This window comes from Podarcis gaigeae (genome assembly GCF_964106915.1).
Source record: "Podarcis gaigeae genome assembly, chromosome: 1".
Classification (NCBI taxonomy): Eukaryota; Metazoa; Chordata; class Lepidosauria; order Squamata; family Lacertidae; genus Podarcis; species Podarcis gaigeae.
The window spans coordinates 60,958,381-60,975,506 of record NC_139678.1 but is presented as its reverse complement, the minus strand read 5'-3'; the positions used below and the strand labels follow the sequence as shown (position 1 = coordinate 60,975,506).

Sequence of the window (17,126 nt, the reverse complement as noted above, 5' to 3'; positions counted from 1 at the left end):
CCCAACTGATCACATCTGCAACCAATCCCTAAGGCCCTTTTGTCACATCCTGGAGCCAAAATTTGTTAGCCAGATCGCTGTGGGGAAACAACTCTCTCTCTCTCTCTCTCTCTCTCTCTCTCTCTCTCTCTGTGTGTGTGTGTGTGTGTGTGTTGTAGCTATAGCTTAAAAAAAAACAACTTCAAAAACATTCAAACTTTTCCAATCTATAATTGCTCAGTTCAGAGGGTGGGAAGACTTCAATGGACAATATGGACAATATGTAAAAAAATATCAGTTTTGGTTTTTCTCTAGGAAAGCATAGGCATAATATTACATTTTAATTTCTAATCATTTTAATTTCTAATCATTTTCAAAAACTCAGTCTGGCTTTAAGTATTCAGAAGATGTTGCTGCACAGCCATTTGGGGTTGCAGGATAACATTCAGAGCGTGTTATTGTGATGAAGGGTTGCAACCTGCTCAGCTTTCAATTGACCCGACTGGTTCCCAGTGTTAAGACAACTGGCAGATGCACATATGCAAATGAACCACCACAGGCAAATATGCCCTGACCTTTTCCTTCCCTCTAGAATATGTGAAAACATTGCAATAATTTTATTTCTACATAGAATCATAGAATCACAGAATTGTAGAGTTGGAAGGGTCCCCAAGAGTAATCTAGTCCAATGCCATGTAATGCAGCAATCTCAGCTAAAGCATCCATGACAGATACCCACCCAGTCCACCCTCTGCTTAAAAACCTGCAATGAAGGGGAGCCCACCACCTTCTGAGGGAGTAGCAGTAGCTCTCAATGATCTAAGTCTGATTTCTATGAAAATAAGAGCTGGTATGCTTCATTGAGAAGGTCAGACGCTTATTACATAAAGATGTCTCTTTGGTGTGCTTTTCTTTGAGGGGGTTGTTTGTTCAGTTCACAAAGGGTTTGGTAGGCATGGTTTGCTCATAGCATGTGGTCTTAAATCAACACACAGTCTAGATATGGGCCAAGTTATAATTGTGTCCATGCTCCGGAGAAATTTCTCATAATGGCAGTTGAAAGGACAGAAAGATGAATTGGCGCTACAGGTTTTGGTATTCAAATGCATCCTTTCTGTGCAGAAGTAACTAAATCACCACAGCCCCCTAAGGAGCGTTCAGTCCACTGACAGACTCTGCTAATAAAGGAGAACGCAAAGCTCAAATGTGCAAAGTTTCTCTATTGCAGAAAAGCTGCCACATCTCCTGCTACAGGAAAGCAGTCACATCAAACATGACACAGCTTACTTTCACAAATGCCACCTGAAATTGCAGGATCTGAAAAACACAGACCGCTTTTCATCTAAGCTTCTCACAATATCACAGAGCTCTGCACTTAAGATTTATTCTGTGCCTGTTAAACAGCCTCTCTCCCTCTCGCCCCCACCCTCACCTCCTTTTACAGAATAAACTCACGTTACTTATTCATTGCATAGAAGCCCCTAGATGAAGTCTCTGAAGATAAAACTCCTGTGGTGAGTTTGCTTTATTGTCCCAATGCTCAGATTGTACTAGAGATACGTGCATTCATTTTGGGACAAATGGAAAAACAAACCAGATGTTCTCCATTTGGTTTAATCTCTGTTTGTCCTGCGCTGATTGCTGAGGGGGGATGAATGGACACAAATGTCCATTTCGTCAGGTGTGGGGAGCTTCTCTAGCAGTGGAAGTACAGTGGTACCTCAGGTTAAGAACTTAATTCGTTCCGGAGGTCCGTTCTTAATCTGAAACTGTTCTTAACCTGAGGTACCACTTTAGCTAATGTGGCCTCCCGCTGCCACCGCACAATTTCTGTTCTCATTCTAAAGCAAAGTTCTTAACCCGAGGTACTATTTCTGGGTTAGTGGAGTCTGTAACCTGAAGTGCCTGTAACCTGAGATATCACTGTAGCTATATTTGGCTTCTTTTTACTTCTCTCTTTGCTTTACTATGCTTTGTTGCTGTATCTGACAGCACAATGGAGGCTCATTCTACAGCTTCTCCTGGCAGCCACCATTTTGTTTTTCCTACAGTGTCTGAGATCAGGCATGACCAAACCTGGCCCTCCAGCTGTTTTGGGATTACAACTCCCATCATCCCTAGCTAACAGGACCAGTGGTCAGGGGTGATGGGAATTGTAGTCCCAAAACAGCTGGAGGGCCAAGTTTCGCCATGCCTGCTTCAGATGATGCATTGTTTCATGGTCTGCCAGGAAAAAGATAATGCCCACTAGTGGAAGAGCTATCATTTCAGTAGCAGCCGCCATATTGTTTTTCCCACAATACCATGGAATGAAGAGACCTGCAGGACCTTGTCGGAAAAAGTAAATATGGGCTGCCTGGATTGGTTAGAAAAGCCAACTCCTCCTACTTCTACTACCATGGCCAGCTGCATAAAAAACAGTGAAAGGAGCAGGGTGGGGAGTATGCTAGCGAATGCCTGCCAAAATTAATTGAATGTTGCCTAATGAGATTAGAATTTCAGTAACCTAAATTTAGGCGGGTGGCGGGTGGTGCTGTGGGTAAAAGCCTCAGCACCTAGGGCTTGCCGATCGAAAGGTCGGCGGTTCGAATCCCCGCGGCGGGGTGCGCTCCCGCTGCTCGGTCCCAGCGCCTGCCAACCTAGCAGTTCGAAAGCACCTCCGGGTGCAAGTAGATAAATAGGGACCGCTTACCAGCGGGAAGGTAAACGGCGTTTCCGTGTGCGGCTCTGGCTCGCCAGAGCAGCGATGTCACGCTGGCCACGTGACCCGGAAGTGTCTCCGGACAGCGCTGGCCCCTGGCCTCTTGAGTGAGATGGGCGCACAACCCCAGAGTCTGGCAAGACTGGCCCGTACGGGCAGGGGTACCTTTACCTTTACCTTTAACCTAAATTTAACAGTAACCCCCTCCCTTCAGTTCTCACACATTCCTAAACTGTAACATTTTGACAGTGGAAAAACAGAGTTCTCCCAAGCTACAGCAACTATTTTCAATGCCTTATCATACACAGCTCAGATCACAAGCGCCATTATACACCATTCATTAATCATCTGCGATTTATTTATTTACTTGAAATATTCATATACAGCCTTTCTGCCTGACAACAGGGCTCCAAGACAGCTGACAGTAAGTGAAAATGAATTCCTAGGAACACATAATATGATTATTTTACAAGGCTGTGGTATCTTATGAGGGCTCTGAGGGGATGGTAATGGAAAATGTCCACTCCTCAGGCCTTAGATATTGCTGCTGCTCTGTCTGTTTGCCCCACATTCTTATACAAGTCATTGATTAATTATATGATTAAATCTAAATAATGTATATGCTGCTAACTTTGCAATAGAAGGGTCTTTCTAAGATAGTGAGCTTACAATTTACAAGCACTCGTTGTACAAGACCGTCTGTAATAATATCTTCCATTGCTTCCACAGACAGGGAAAACCTTTTTATTTAAACAGGCATTCGGACTAGTGGCTGTTTTCTTTTGTTCTGCTGCTCTATAGTTCTAATTTGATTATGTTTTTTCAACTGGCTGTCTTTTCTTTTTTATCTGCTTTTATCACTATGTGTGTGATATTAATTACTTGTTTGTGGATTGCTTGGTTTTGTAATTGAGTTCATTGTTGTTTGCCACCTTCATAATTTTTTAATGGAAAGATGGGTATTAATGTTTGTACTTTTTATTTTAGAAATATATTATTGGGATACATTTTATTGTGTAGTTCATATTTTTATGGTCATGATCACTCCAGGCTCCCATGAAAGGAAGGATAGTATAGAAATAAAATGAAATAATAAAACAATTATATTCCTACAACGAAAATAACTGTAAAATAAATAGGCAAGTGTGGCTGTAATTCAGTAGGGTCCATCAGTAAAGACTAATTAACAAAATGTTAAGTTGATTAATCTACTGGCTAAAAGTTGCAGGCTTTCTCACTTTTCTTAAACATTCTCCCTGCCTTGCACCCCAAACATAACTGCTGTTCTCTCCCAAATGATAGATCACTTCAGATACTTTTACTAGATACAGTGGTACCTCGGATCACATACACTTCAAGTTACATACGCTTCAGGTTACAGACTCTGCTAACCCAGAAATAGTACCTTGGGTTAAGAACTTTGCTTCAGGATGAGAACAGAAATTGTGCTCTGGTGGCGCGGCAGCAGCGGGAGGCCCCATTAGCTAAAGTGGTGCTTCAGGTTAAGAACAGTTTCAGGTTAAGAACGGACCTCCGGAACGAATTAAGTACTTAACCCGAGGTACCACTGTATTTTTAATCTTCTTCTCAGAGTACCTGTCCTTCCCTTTGACTAACAGAACACACTAAGGGGCAGATCCACACTGTACGTTTTAAAAATATTCAAAACTATTTAAAGCAAATTACTTCATTCAAAGATTCATAGGAACTATAGATTTCCTCTCAAAGAGCTAGCCTTTCTAGCACCCTTAACAAAATAGAATTCCCAGGATTTGGGGAAGGGAGTCATGTGCGTTAAATGTATACTGTAGATCTGCCCTAATAGACACTTATGTGCTGAATAGGAGGCTTATCTTCCATTATGTAAACATGAGATACAACACCATCAACACTGGAGAGATCCACTGAGGTGGGTGGGGCAGACTTCTTTGTCATTATATGTCAGGTGCCATTTTGAATCAAGATGACAGATCAAAACATGACTTCAATGTCACTTCACCCATTTTCGGGCATGGGTTTGGTCTCCTCTTGAGAGATCCCCAAACTTGGCAAGAAGGTTCCTGTTGTGGATCAGGAAACTTCATTGTCATTTGGACACTGGGATCCATTTTAAATCAAGATGGTGGTCCGAAATATCACTTGAGCATGACTTCACCCATTTTTTTACATAGCCATCTCTCACAATACCATTGCCAAACTCTGCATGAGCATCCCTGAGGTGGGGTTGGGAGTCTCTGTCAATGTTTAGCTGCGAGTCACTGTATATTGTCTCCCTGCTTATTTAACTTATATGCAGAATTCATCATGCGAAAGGCTGGGCTGGATGAATCCCAAGCCGGAATTAAGATTGCCGGAAGAAATATCAACAACCTCAGATATCCAGATGACACAACCTTGATGGCAGAAAGTGAGGGGGAATTAAAGAACCTTTTAATGAGGGTGAACGAGGAGAGCGCAAAATATGGTGTGAAGCTCAACATCAAAAAAACTAAGATCATGGCCACTGGTCCCATCATCTCCTGGCAAATAGAAGGGGAAGAAATGGAGGCAGTGAGAGATTTTACTTTCTTGGGCTCCATGATCACTGCAGATGGTGACAGCAGCCATGGAATTAAAAGACGCCTGCTTCTTGGGAGAAAAGCAATGACAAACCTAGACAGCATCTTAAAAAGTAGAGACATCACCTTGCCAACAAAGGTCCGTATAGTAAACGCTATGGTTTTCCCAATAGTGATGTATGGAAGTGAAAGCTGGAAAGGCTGATTGCCGAAGAATTGATGCTTTTGAATTCTGGTGCTGGAGGAGACTCTTGAGAGTCCCATGGACTGTAAGAAGCTCAAACTTATCCATTCTTAAGGAAATCAGCCCTGACTGCTCAATGGAAGCACAGATCCTGAAGCTGAGGCTCCAATACTTTGGCCACCACATGAGAAGACTCCCTGGAAAAGACCTTGATGTTGGGAAAGATGGAGGGCACAAGGAGAAGGGGACGACAGAGGACGAGATGGTTGGATAGTGTTCTCAAACCTACCAGCATGAATTTGATCCAACTGCGGGAGGCAGTGGAAGACAGAAGTGCCTGGCGTGCTCTGGTCCATGGGGTCACGAAGAGTCGGACACAACTAAACGACTAAACAACAACAACAACACTATTTTGAATCAAGATGGTGGACTAAAATATGATTTTGGCATGATTTTACCAGATTTTTGGCATGACAGGTCCCAACTCACAAATTGCACTATCCATTTAAAAATCACATTTTTTGTGTGTTTCTAAAAATTACCAGGCAGTGCCAGACACTCCGTGTTGGTTGTTCACAGAGTATAGAAGCTGTGCATAAGCCGAGAAACATCAGAGTAGGAAGCAAAATGGTTAAGAACACCACTCTCCTTTCCTTCATATTCTCTGGTCTATTTTGCAACTAGTTAGCTATAAGTTGCTAAAATTACACAGAGTGCATCTTATTCACCAAATTAACACAATTAATTTGCATAATATGCAAATTTTCTTGGCCTGAGCTGGGAGTTTTACATATGGCAACCTGCTTAGGAAGCATTCATAACTGTGTGTGGATTATGCATGCATGTTCTTAGCTAATGAAAATATCAGATGGCGTGCCCCAGGAAACAACAGCAACCCTATACATCAAAACCTGTTCGTTTTCATACGGTTCATGGTGTTAAGTGTAAATTCTTGGAATAAATGTACCAGCAATGTATACACCAATGAAAATTTTGTTTTCAATAAAGGAGAAATCAGTCTTAATACCCTACTGCATCCTACTGCAAGTAATGAATCCTTATGTATATGCATATACAGTGGTACCTTGGGTTACAGACACTTCAGGTTACAGACGTTTCAGGTTACAGACTCTGCTAACCCAGAAATAGTACCTCGGGTTAAGAACTTTGCTTCAGGATGAGAACAGAAATCGTGTGGTAGTGCGGCAGCAGCAGAAGGCCCCATTAGCTAAAGTGGTACCTCAGGTTAAGAACAGTTTCAGATTAAGAATAGACCTCCAGAACGAATTAAGTTCTTAACCTGAGGTACCACTGTACTGTAGAATACCATACCCAAATACCAGGACAAAGTGTGTGCCTCACAGATTAGGTTTCTGAATTGAGGTCTCAAGCTACAAAACTTACTCAGCAGATCCTTACATAGCTTGTGTCATATCTGCATAGGAGTCAATTGGAGCAGCAAGGTTAAGCTTCAGTATAATTATTGCACAAGTGCAGCCATTATTCAAATGAAAGAATGAAAAACAAAGTCACAGCAAGGGGGAAACTAGCCAATAAGTGCTGCATCAGACATCTTCTCTTTTTTGCCTGCATAGATATAATCCTGTGTATCATGTCTTGTGAGTATAATGTGTACAATGTCTTGTGTGTGTAGCTGTGCATGTTACATACCCTGCAACTGCTCTGTTTAGTCAACTGCACGGCTTGTAAAAAAGTGTGAGATCACAGTGCTAAAAAATGCACATGTATAAATTTTATGGAATAAATAAGAAATATGTAAGAAGGGGGTCGTGCGACAACCGAGAAGGCCCTCTCCCTGGTTCCCTGTGACCTCTAAGGAAAGGAAGGAAGGATGCTGTTTGTAGTTTCCTGGGAATTGTACCCCCACACAGTCCACTGCAGTACCACAAAGCCAGGTAAGGGAACTTGTGTAACAGCACTAAGAATAAAGCTGTACAAGATATGGAGAGCTAATTTCAAAACCTGCTGGAAGTGAGGTTGTCCTTGGTTTAACTCAATAGAAATTGGCGAGGAGTGGAGCAGCACAGCTTTACCTCTTGATAACCTGTGTTGTTTTGCAGTGGTCTGTCCTTTGAGTATGATTCCATTAACTTTGAAGTGACTTTGATAGCAAGACTCTTTAATGCAAAGGGAATCCAAACTTGCTCAGTTTATGAGAACTGATGAGCAATGAGCCAGAGGTGATATGAAAGTAGGCAAACATTTAGCTGCTCTTAATTACTATTTATAGTTCTTCTGGCAGTAGCTATCTTCTCACTTTATAAATGACTTGCATAATTGCATTAAGCAGGGTTGCACATAACACTTGTTGGTCAATTACTTCTTAAATTATGTATGTTTACTAGATTAGAAAACATTATTTTTTCCTTTCACATGTAAGCCTCCAGTTCTAAATATACACTTAATGTATCCACAATAGTGTTGGCCATTTCTACTTAGAGACAGTATGTGGATGGGTGCTTTGCTAGCAGGGTAAGCTCTCGTATATAATCACCTGCCTTTATTTCTCCAGGTATGAAAGAGGTTTTAACTCAAATACGGACAAATCAATGGGTGCCTCATTCCAGTCTCCAAATTGTCTGTGAGACAAATGTGTTCGCTCCACCAGGGCAAGAAATCTGCATATTAATTAAAAGAGTAACAATACCAAATGATGCTGCAAAGTTAATGTTGTCCTGGGGCTTAATTGTCAGAAAGTTTAGAAGTTAACTCTAATAAAGTCAAATCATTTGTGATGTTATTGGAATTAACTTTTGAACTTCCTTACAAGAATGTTGAATCATTTCGGCTATGTGTACACTAATATTTGCAAATAACATGCACACACACATTGTAGCTCAGTGACTGAGCTGGTTAAACAGGAAGCAATGGAGTCCAAGGATTGGTGATGCAGCCAGTGGAGATGAGTCCATTAGGGCTAATGGGTCACTGCTGTAGCAACCTCACCCTGTCCCCAGCCAGTCCCCACTTGCTTGGCCTTTCATTTACAACTTATCCAGGCAGTAGCATAGGCTGTTATCTTCCTGCTCCTTCTTAGTCCCAATGTTGCGCTTGTACAAATCAGCAGGGAGGCCAATGCAAACAAAACTAGAATTGGCTCTGTCTGTCATTGGCTCTGGCTCCACCTGTTTTTGATCTCCACCTGCCTTATGTTCTTCTGGTCTCCCTCCACCCCTAGGGAAGAAATGGCAGGAGCTGCCCTTTGGGGTCTCCTGGGCTTTGTAATTCAGAGCACCCCTCCCCATATAACAGCCTTTGATTCCCACTTCAACCACCCAGTTAGCTTGATTTGACCACCTGCCCTGTTCCTGATGTAAACCTTCACTCCCCCCTTCTTTCCTGGCTGGGGTGTGTGTGCCATTTTGTGGTTCACCTCAGGAGCCAAAAAATATTGGGTCAGCCCTGCCTGTTGGGCAGAAGCTACGATTTTTTTTTTTGCACATCTGACAACATTCAGATGGGTGAACTAGTGTGTTAACTGAGTAGATGCTATTTGCATACCTGGTTATACATGATTGCTATCAGAGGCACCATCTTCACAAGTTGATTGAAGGGGTCCGTCCTGACGTTACACATGCCACTTCACGCAGCCTTGTGAGGAGCCAGGGGGCAGAGCTGAACACCCTCTGAATGCCCAATCCCTTAAAAAAAAAAACCATGGGGGGTGGCAAAACTGCCTCGGCCCTTAGGAGAGTATGCCATAACTTCCAAAATTGTGATAGATCTTTGAAGGATAAACTCAGCAATCTCTTGTAGACAAATGTCACTATGGCAGAGTGCACAAACACAAAAGAGAGAGTTGCCAAATTGTACAAAACCCACAAACATGTCTATGGGACCCATAACAGTGTAAGAGGTAATCAATGTAATTTGTAGAAATAACAATATGTTACAGCAATAGTACATAAAAACACATGAGAAGTAGACAAATATTATACAATTTGTGATACAGAATCACTTTGCAGCCCCTCAAATCGCTAAATAGATTGAAAATACAAATGTCCATGTGAAGAAGTATCTAAGAATGGATTGCAGATACATTGTTGTATTGCAGATTGCAGAAACATTGTTGGACTCCCAACTTCTGGACTCCCATCATCTCTAATCATTGGCCACTCTGACTGGGACAGGTGGGAGTTGGAGTCTAATGGCGCCTGGAGGGCACCAACTTGGCAATCCCTGAACTAGATTGAGGTGGGCGGAATGTTCTATCTCTTCCCCACCAATCCTACCATTTTATCTATTGTAGCTTGTTCTAAACTTGGGGCCTGCCCTTTTTTACCGCAAACCAATCTCAGCCTCTAAGCACTTCCAAGAAGGGAAGAATACTGAGACAAATTGCCTGCCTTCCTGCTTGGACATCATTCCTGAGATTTTTTTGGGACTGGGGGAATATAGTTGTCTCCCTCACAAACCTGCAGTTATTTTCAGTTAGGGATGAAGCACATAGCTCCGAGGGAGGTCCATTAGCTCGAACAATTTATTCTTTTAGACATCTGGCAAAGCCTCAACTGTTGCAGAAGGCTTTTAATTGATTGTTCTCTTGACGTTTGCCTCCATGATTGATGTTTTATTTGATGTTGTTTGATGTTGTTGTACTTCTATATTGTATTTTTACTTATTGCATGATGTGTTCTTATGTAAGATCCCTTTATTGCACTCTGGGAAAGAAAAATGGGATATAAGCACCTAGGAAACAGCTTCCTACCAGTGTGATACAGGCAGTGGCTTTCTCTGTCTCTTTCCCTCTCTCCCTCCACACACAGTGATTTATATCATACACTTGCATGCACACACAGAAAGACTTGTGTATTTCCATTGTGTGTTGTTGTGGAGGTGGGGGATGACTAATAAAATCAATCTTCCTGGCAAACTAGGAATATCCCCTCATGGACTCAAGTTTAGGATATTCCACCATTCTTCGGCAGAGTTTCTTTTTCTTTTTTTTTTTTTGAGAAAAATAAGTGGCTCACGTAAATGTGAACTAAGCTTCAATAATGAAGAAAACGGTAACAAAATAACATGATGAGAGAAACTAAATACAGCATGAGGCAAGAAAACAAGGAGAGGCAGGGGAGGGGCTGATTCCGGAGCAAAACACACAAGCCCCGCCCAGCAGATAACAAGCACTCTACTATTCAAATTAGGCCCCAGTGTTTTTCTTACATGTGTGATATAAATTGGTATTACTGTTGGGGGTGTGGTGTGTCTGTGAAAAGACATTCAAGAAGGCTGGAACACCATAAACCAAGAGTGAAGGGCCAATTTTGCCACCACTGCAGGAGTGTCTCCCAGGACACCTTATTCAGTCTTGTGGGGAAAGATGCTGGGTACAGTGTTCTTTCTCCGTTATTTCTTTGAGGCGCTACTGCTCTTGCCATTGGTGACCCTAACTGAGAAACAAGCCCATCCCTTCATTTGTATAGCACCATCCTATGTTCTGTTGCTTGGTCACACCCATATGTGATGAATAGTCACAGATTAAGACAGAATGTTGAGAGGTGGGAGAAAAAAAGAGACATCCTAAACTCCAGGGAATGCAACAAAGCTTCAGAAATGCATTGTGGAACTGTAGCTATGGATACAGGGACAGATCTGTGGCAAAAAGTGGCGAAAATTAATTTTACATATCATACAATGTTTTTAAAGAGAGTTATGATTTTATAACGCACTTATAATAAATGGATAGAAAAGGCTTGGAATAAAACTGGAAACAGATTAGGCTGTCTTCATCCTCCCGGCAAAGGGAGGCCTGCCATATCAATTGTCTACTTTAGTTCCCTAATCCTGTCTCAAACACCTTCTTTGCAGCACTTCAATCACATCTCAGACACACATGGACTTTTTGCCACCTAATTCATTCGCCAATCTATCAACATTCGGGCTAATATATGATTCCTCTGAGCATCATCCAGCACCACCTGTTCTCTCTCACAATGTTGGGCACACTGGATGCATCAGCACAGATTCTGACAACTGGTCAAAGCTATATTCACAGTAAGCTATATTTGAAATCTTCTACATTGTATTTCTTTCTCTTCTTTTGTATTCTGTCTCCTTTATTCCGCTGGGAGAACAGAGTCCATTAATTCAGAGATCATAGACAAGAGAATGCTGCTTCTTTTCATATTCATTCTAATGTTAATACACAGGAGGCTGTATAATTCCATAGGAAAAAATTCTACAGTATCTTATAATTTATCCTTTGTCTGTTTCACTTGTCTTAATGTTCTTTGACAACAAGAGCCCAAATATTTTAATTAGCAGTATCAGCCTTTCTATTTTTTATTATTTTTGCTTAACTTTATTTAAATTCTTAAAGCTCTATTATAATTCTCCAGCCAATTTCATTCCACAGTAATTGCAAAAGTTTGATGTGCAGCCAAGAGGTGTGGACACTGGTGACATTACTGAGAGCTGTGGATTAGAGTTTTACAGTGTGCCGCACAAATATGGTGGCCTTAAACACAGAAAACTACAGATATTCAATGTGGAATCTGGACCAGAGGCAGAATTTGACTTCCCAATGAATCCAGCTACCATTATGAACCAAACACATCACTACACCTCATGTCTATCTTGTCTGAGGATCTGCGTCAGTTGGCAACCAGATGAAATCAGTGAGGTTGATTTCAACAGCCCTAGTATCACAGGTCAGCAGTGTCTGGGATCCATACCCTAACAGAGGAGTAAGTAGCAGCACTAACTATAACCCCTGATATATGTGATATATTTGTGCTGTAATTCAGACATCAAATCTGTTTATAACATGTTAGGTGAGCAAATTGTAGCTATCTCTTTGAATAATGTTGCTCTTCATACTTTGTGTTGCTGATTTTTTTATTTCCATCATGTTGTTTTTCAAGGGTGGGAAAAAATTACAGCCTGAGGGCTACATTCCATTCTGAGAAAACTTTTGGGTGGGAGGGTGGGATTAAACTACTGTACTTTACTGTACTTAGTAATGGAAGCATTAGAATTGCAACAGCAGGGACCATTTAAGGGGTTGGTTTTGTCATTGGTCTGAACGACAGCAGTCTCTACTTAGCTGGAGGTTTTAGTCAGTGGGGGATATCAGCCATTTAGGAAAATGGTTGAGATTTAACAGCAGAGTTGGGTGGGGGGAGTCTGAAGGAGTTTTTCTACTGTGCAGGCCTATATATGTCTACTCAACATATTGTTGTTGTTCAGGTTACCTCAATAAAGTAGGTTCAGATCCTTTTTTCTTCTCAACTCCATCTGCTTTATCCCTAATTCTACTAATGCAAAGGATACCATTTCCCCTTGGGAACAAATTAGCATTACTGTGTTTTTGACTTGACAGTCCTCTATTTGAAGGGATCCTCTATTTGAAGGGCTGCTCGGTCGAAGCCTGGATGAAAAATAAGTAATCTTAAGAGGGGAAAGCAGGAGCCTTCAAAATGTCCATCAGCAACTTGGTCCTCTACGTCAGCCTGAACTGAGATATTCAGGTCAGCTGGTCACAATCTTCCCCACTGTCCTAAGCGGTGCTGTATTTCTATTGAAGATAGCAATTATTTCTAAATTCGCACCTATGCAAATAAATTAGCACATGCAGTTTTCTGCAAATCTGTATTTTGTGATGCATTACTTCTTCTTTTTCAATGTGTAAGTGCTCACCCTGGCACAAATCAGTTTTGTGAGTTTACCAGCTCCAGTGACCAGTAGGTCTTGAGGCTAATCTGATCTGCATACTGTCTTACTCCTTAATGGTTGCCACAACAGATGTTTCAGGTTAGGTCTCTATTTGCCCTCTTCCAGCGTAAAAATCACACAGAGCACTTTCTATGAATCAAGATGAACAGCCTAGAAAGAAAGACACGTCTTTAACGCATTTCTGCTTACGCCAGAGCAGAGACAGGAATACCTGACCCAGACAAGCCATTTCCAAAAGGAAGAAGAGAACAGAGGCTGGAGGTCTTGCAGTGAGGAGTGTTTTGAGGTGAGGTGAGAATGGGGAAGTTACAAATGACAGCCAGCAGGAATTAGAGTGCCGTCATTCCATCTCCTAAAAAGCCTTAGTGGACAATGATGCCTGTCTCTGTGGAGATGAGACATGCATTTCAGAGAGTGAGAGCATAAGAAAGAAAGCCAAGAGATCTCTTGTCTTGTCTGAGGTGCAAAGGGCATCTTTCCCCTGAAAATGCTTGGCAAGAGGTGAGTGTGGAGGCCAATGTCATTCTCTTTCAGGTGAGTGCCTTTGTGTAAGGACACGTTGGCCATTTTTGCTCCCTTCTTTAGGTGGACAGCATCAGTGTGAGGTTGCATAGGCCAAATGTTCTTCTGGCAAGCAGCATCAGAAATAAGGTGTGAAGCAGTGATCCTTTTCTAACCCCACTCCCAACCCCACTTTACAACCCCAATTTAACCCATGGAACCTCCACAAATAGCAAAGTCTCCGCTGCTTCACAAGTTTACTCTCTACAACAGAGCTTTCCAAACTTTTCATGTTGGTGACACACTTTTTAGGCATGCATCATTTTGCGACACAGTGATTCAGTTTTACTAGCAAACCAGAGGTAAGACTAACCCATTTCCAGCCCCAGGAGGAGCGCAGGGAGCATTCATATGACACACATACAAACTGCAGCTGACACACTAACAAGTCACGATACACAGTTTGGAAAGCTTTGCTAGAAGAGTGACAGGAGTAGCAGTGAAGGGTGGAACTAGTGTGTATCCCTGCTGCTCCCTCATGTATCAGTGAGCTCTTTTAATAATGCTTGAAAAGGGATAAGATTAATTGACAATGTCTCAATTTGGAAAACAAATCTGAAAGCTAAGATTTAATTCCCTCCTGGAAACTTAATTATATCTGTCAGAATGGCAAAGTCAGGTAGAGAAGACTGGTAATTTCACTAAATGTGGCTAGAACTTATACCCATAGCTACATGTAGTTGAGTCCAGCTTGTATTCAACAGTTCACATTTCTTGCACATTCCAGAAGCAAGAAAATGTTGATGTAGCAAAATGATGTAGCCACAGATCATTTCTTATTATTCCCTAGATTCTGGTATATGACGTTTCATAATCGTGGCAGTATCGTTCCAGCAAATATACTGAACCTAACAATTCATTAGTAGGGTATGAATCACTGCCAAAATAGTGCCTGGTTATTGACCCAAATATGAAAGAAAGGCCTCCTTGGTGAAACAGATTGTAAGATGCAAATATAGCATCAGGCTTGTGAATAGTTTTGTGAGGTGTTTTTTTTCTGGGGGTGGGGTAGGCTGTATGCTTGAGCCCCTTCTAATTTCTGGATCCAGCAAGGATTCAATGGTCAGAACAGCCAGGCCAGCTTCTTGGTGAATTAATGGCCCCTAAGGAACAAAGGAAGTTAGCTTTGTGCCAGAGGTAAAATAGGTGGGACCCCTCCTTCACCTGGCTGTTGGTAAGAAGGACAAGGGTAAAGGTGTGAGAGAGAGCTGAGCTATAAGCAGCCTGAAAACAGAAGCTGGAGAGGGAGAGACATGCTTGATTTCTGCTTGAACCCAAGGCTGTGACTATAGCAGAAGCAAGACCTTCTTGAGGTGTTAATGTTTCAAGTCCCTTTCTCATAGGCTCATGTTGTATATATGTGTAAATAAACATTATATAATAAAGATACCATAGTCTCTACTGTCCAAGGAGACTGAACCCTGGGTAAACACTTCAAAAAGATAAACATTATTTAAATTCACATGCCCTATTTAAATTTACTTGTCCACGAGGTCACTAAATATCTCACCTGCTTTCACAGGGCGCAAATGTTTCCACACTGAAAGGGGGACAGGATGGTCAGCACACCTTTATTAAAAGTCTTGAAATAAGTCCATACAGCAGCTCAGCTATTCATGTTAGCCATATGTGACCCAAAAGAAGATGAGAACCAACTTTGGTAAAACGTAGTAACCTAAGAGGCAGTTTTTACACAACACAGTATACCAAGAAAATGCCTATTTTTGCACGCAACCCCAATCTCTGAGTGTGAGATTTATCTCTCTTTTAACATCCCTACCCCCTGCAAATCCTAAAACATTCTGGACAGTGACTTGGTTACTCTTGACTTCACTGTGTTTCTTGAACAGAATACCTCTCCAAAATATTTTGCATTATGATGTAATATTGTTTGGGGGTGGGGACAGCATCCTCATTGCCAAGGATAAATTTAAATTGATTATAGATTTTAAAAAATCATTTGTTTTAAAAGTTACTAATAAAAGCTATTAAGAAGTTTCAAAGAAAAGGAGAAAACCTAAACAGTGGAGGGAAGCAAACAATCACTACAGTATCATCCCATACAGGTGTGTGTCATATTAAATGAACTATAACAATTAACATATAAATTATATCTACTCTTCATATCATCCATAAAAGGATGACATAAATCATGAAAGGTTTGGTTACACTTACTGCACACAAATTAATATATTTGGACATTTCTGCTGTAAGCCATATTTTAGCTAACCAATTTTAATAATGAGACACTACTCTTCTCCCCGTTAGTGGGGACATGTATAACGATCTCCGGCAACGAGCCGGCTGACCAGCAGTAGGAAGACTCCCATCAGTTCAAGATAGTTTTATTTACAGAAACAAACAACCAGAGTGGAGCTTCGCACTCCCTGTCAGCCATGATAGATGCTCTAGTCTGAATCCTCTAGTCTGACCCTGCCCCCAACAGGAACTATGGAAGAACCTCGTCTTTCTACCCCAATCTCCCACTCTTCTTTGAGCCTTTCCCATTGCTGGAACTGAGGACTGAGAGCCTGGACTGGCCCTTCCCCACTGTCAGTGGACAGAGTTTCTGAGCCTATCTTATCTGTTTGCAGCCGGTTTCACCTTGGCCGCCTTCCAACTCTCCCTCTTCATCCCAGCTAGCAGTGTCTGGCCTGGAAAGGAGGGCCTGTGGGCTGTCAGCTCTGAAACATAACACTTCTCCCTCATCTGCAGAGGCAGCTTCTTGCTCCCTTACCGAGGTTGCCTCTGCTGCCAGGTCCTGGGGGCCCACGTTCCTGACAACATGTTTAGCTAATGGTAATAAATTCCAGCCTAGCCCGTGATGTTCCCTATGCACAGTCCCCTCGTCCCATCACAACAGTATAATGAATGGGTTCAGAAGTTCTTCAAACTGTCACTATGTCATCACTATTCAATCGCATAGCAGTCACTTAGGTTTGTGCAATTGACGTGGATTTTAAAATTTGCAACAGATCCACCTTTTTTTTAAAAAAAGGATACTTTTGTGGCTAGATAATTGATGGGGGAAATGTACTAAAAGGTGTAAGATGGATGGAGATGCATACAACTGCACAAACAAATAAAGATGGATGCTCATTGTAGCATGACCTCCCCTACAAACCAAACAGAATGAGTACTTAGTAAAAAGTGGGCATTGTATAACCTCTGCATAAGCTTTATGCAAGCAAATTAGAATTAATATTCAATCAACAGGTCATGTGGAAGAGCCCTGAGTGCCCACTAATAATAATAATAATTATTATTATTATTATTAATGTGTATACCGCCATATACCCACGGGTCTTAGGACAGTTCACACAAAAAACCCGACCTTTTGCCAAAAACAAAGTTATTTGGGGACACCTTGTCCATTAACCTGCTTCACCAGTATTTCTTGTGTCTCCTGTTCTCTGTGTGCCAAAGAAGGTTGGCGGTTCGAATC

General features: G+C 41.7%; 1 long non-coding RNA gene across 2 annotated transcripts in view; it reads left to right on the top strand.

The window, feature by feature from the left end:
• The first annotated feature begins 2,950 nt into the window (after positions 1-2,950).
• Positions 2,951-17,126, top strand: part of LOC310851330 — a 110,900-nt gene continuing 96,724 nt past the window's right edge. For both annotated transcript variants that reach the window (XR_014567712.1, XR_014567713.1), the window contains exons 1-2: positions 2,951-3,104; positions 11,255-11,440. This is a non-coding gene — a long non-coding RNA (uncharacterized lncRNA). The remainder of the gene's footprint in view (positions 3,105-11,254; positions 11,441-17,126) is intronic.